Source organism: Cyprinodon variegatus, unplaced genomic scaffold (genome assembly GCF_000732505.1).
Source record: "Cyprinodon variegatus isolate N-32 unplaced genomic scaffold, C_variegatus-1.0 Scaffold979, whole genome shotgun sequence".
Classification (NCBI taxonomy): domain Eukaryota; kingdom Metazoa; phylum Chordata; class Actinopteri; order Cyprinodontiformes; family Cyprinodontidae; genus Cyprinodon; species Cyprinodon variegatus.
In genome coordinates, this window is record NW_015151432.1 from 135,963 (window position 1) to 139,712 (window position 3,750).

Here is a 3,750-nt window from a genome sequence, read left to right on the forward strand (position 1 = left end):
AGATGAGCCTTGATCGCGTTTCTCTGTTCCTCTTTTAAAATTTATTTGCGTGGTTGATTACGTTACTGTTGATCATCTGTCCATCATCGTATAAAGCCCGCCCTGACAATTTGATTGGCCCGCCAGATATTGTGCTAGCATACTCGCGCTACTGTTGAGCAATGCCAGACCGAACTTCCCGACCTCAAACGTTGTGGGCGGGACTAAGTTCGGAATGGCACCCAGGCTACATAAGGGGTGCCTGGTGCCTATCTCCAGCTGTCTATGGGCGAGAGGTGGGGTCCATCCTGGACAGGTTGCCCGTCCATCACAGGGCAACACAGAGACAAACAGGACAATCATTCACACTCACACCTGAGGAGAATTTAGAGAAGCCAATTAACCAAACAGTCATGTTATTGGACTGTGGGGGGAAGCCAGAGTACCCAGAGAGAACATGCAAACTCCATGCAGAAGGACCCCAGGCCAGGAACTGAACCAGGAACCTTCTGCAGTGCTACCAACTGCTCCACTGAGCAGCCCTGATCCTGTTTATATGGATTTTAAAACATGGCTCCGGTTGTCATGACTCTGCACTTTTTGGCTCTGTTTTCTTTTTTGAGTTTTCAGTTACACTTTGATTCACGTCTTTCTATGTTTATTCTGTGTTTTCTACAGTAGTTACTTTTGAAAACACTCTCTTCTTCCCTAGCTCCCTTCTAGACTCCTCTGTTCACACGTGCTCCCAATCTGCTGATTAGTCTGGTCTTTGTTCAGTCTCCTATTTATACACCTCATGTTCTGTCACTTTTTGCTGGTTGCTTGTTGTTGTTTTGTTGCTCTGTCATTTCCTGGCTCCTCGTGTTTGTTTTTCCTTGAAGTTCTCCTAAAATTTTGCTTTCAGCATCTTTCATTTTTGGATTTTTGCCTCAGTTGCTTGTGGAAACTTATTAAATTTACAAACTCATCCCTGCCTCCTCATCTCTACATTTGGGTCATCAAAAACATCAAACCAACCTGACACTGGTAAGCTTTAAACTTTGAATTGTTTTCTAGCTTCACCAGTCATAGTGGTTTACTGAAGTAGTTTAAAAAAGGCAATGATTCTGTTGGAATGTAATTTTGAAATTTTCCCTCTTTCTGACTTCCTGTATTGCTAGTGCTAACCTACATGTAAACTGAGCCCATAGGAATGTCTAGGAGAGAAACAGGTCTAAGCACTGGAAAACAGACCCAACTCTGTCATAGCTTAATTTATTATTTATTAAATATTTTATGAAGCAATAGCCAAGCTGTGTTTCTTTCTGAACATCCTGCAGTGATAAACTGAGCAGCAATGCTGACACCAGTTTAGGCATTAATATAGGAAGGTTTCTGGATGTTTGTTTTGGGTTTTATTTACAATCTTTATTTTAAAAAGATGGCATGAAAGTGAAACTCCACCTTTCTGACCTCACGCATTAGGATTAGCAATCTGTGCTGCAGTGCTAATGTTAGCTCATATGTAAACATAGAGGACAGGAGATGATTTATATAATATTTATTGACTATCTTTATCTTCTATAAGGGTCTTCTATAAGCACAGCTTAAATTTGTCTGATGTCCAGCAATAACGACCTGAGCTGCAGTGCTACTGTTGGGTCGTATGTAAACAGTAGCGAATACAAAGAAATTGTCTGATATTCTTTCCAGTAAACATTCTTTATGTTGCCATATGCTGGTAAAATAGGTCAATTTCTTTCCCTACTTCATCACATCATTTTTTCCTACTTTTCACATATTTACTGTAGGATTAGTTAAAAAAGAAAAAAAACTTGATTGCTTAAACTAGAGATTTTCGAATCTGATAATAATATTGGAAATCAGTCAAATATCACCAAAAAATAAAATTTCAGAATATCTCAGCCAGCATCTAAAATCTTCCATATCAGTATTCTGATAGAGACACTCTCCTTCTCTCTGTTTCTGTTTAGAGTTTTAAGTCACCCATTGGTTAATCTCAAATGGGTTAGGTGTTGCGCTGCAGGGTGGTGCTGTTTCTATTTGGTTCAATTTCTGGCCTGAGGTCTTTCTGCATGGAGGTTGCATGTTCTCCCTATTCATAGGTGGGTTTTCTCTGGATACTCCAGCTTCCTCCCCCCTCCTTTCCAAAGGTATCACTGTTAGGTCAACTGGCATCTCTATGTCTCTGTTTTACCCTAAAACAGAATGGTGACCTGTCCAGGGTGTACCCCAGCTTTCCCCCATAGACTGTCAGCCCCCGCCCCACCGTGACCCTGACAGATAAGCAGGAGAAGATCAATGGTTTGGTTATTTTCACACCTACTTTGTTGACTGTTGTTCTCTGTTTGAGTAATAAGACTTGATCAAGCCTTTTCTAATATGCTACAATACAAAATAAGTAATAAAAGTATGTATGATTCATGTTGCTATTGTATTGAGTTAATATGTGTACCAATCGATACTCAAAGATGCAATGTCAGCATCGTATCAGAAACAGAGGGCTTGTTTTGGAACATCCCTAGCTTAAAAATATCAGCATATGAGCTGGACCACCATGGATAAATAATAATACATCCTGCCATAGAGGGAAGTTTGTATCCACTCCAGTCTTTAGCCATATCCCAACAGAACATTTACATTTATATATGATTGATTCTGATATAGATAATTAATTATCTGGATTTTTGCAAATTCTCATAATATCTTGAGTTGTGGGTTCTTAGAGAGAGCCTTTTTTAACCACTATGGTAGCAGACTCATGTTCCCTCCTCACATGAGCACTCCTGTGACAGGCACCCCTTGCCCTGCTCTAATGCCTGCTGCTGAAATGTGTGGCTTCCAATGGGCAGTTCATTAAACCCTTAATCCCCTTCCAGAGCTCTTGGAGCGGCTCCTGCCCCTGCTTTTAAATCTCCCTCTCACTCATGCTTTCTTTTTTGTTATTGGAAACCCTTTATTTGGTTTGGATCTTCTTCTTACCTGGTTCCTTTTGCAAAGCTGCTTGTGATCTTTCCTTATGTCTGCTTCACTGCATGGCTGTTGCCTAAAATCTAAGACCACTGACCATTCTTTAATTGATCAGATGGGCTCCAACTCACCCTGAAGTAATCAGGCCTTCATCTGAGGTGAAATAATGCCATGGAGGGATCATAGTTCACTGTGCAAATTCCACATGCCCACTGAGGAGGCTTTTACTGTGTTTAGTCAGCACCTTTCTGTAGTTTCAGATGTTCACTATCTCTGAGAGAATATTTTGGCTATTCTACCAACTTCTGCCTGTTCCTAATAGTTTGTTGTTGTAACAACAACACATTCAGCCGTAGAAATGACAATTCTGCATCAAATATTGTTTCAACTTCCATCTACTTCCATCTCATCATAGTAGCTTCATCTAACCATCTATACCTGCCTGTTGCACCGTTATGGAATGAGGTATCCTCTGTGATGATGCTGCCTATGACTTCCATTACTGCATATAGATTTGGATCTGTTTTTCTGTGCTTAGTCCCATTTCTCTAGCCTCGTGAGACCATCCTGATCTCGCAAGCTTTCAAGGTTTCACTCGCAAATCAGTCTGCACGGGGAAAAATCTAAATCCAGATAAGTAATTTTTTTCTTAAAATAAGTGCATTTGTTCTTGGATTGAGGAGAGAAAATATAAATTTTGCCAATAGAACAAGACAATTTACACTTAAAATAAGAAAACATAATTGCATTGTCTTATTCCAAGTGCATATTATCTAATTATCTTATTTTAAGAGTAAAAAT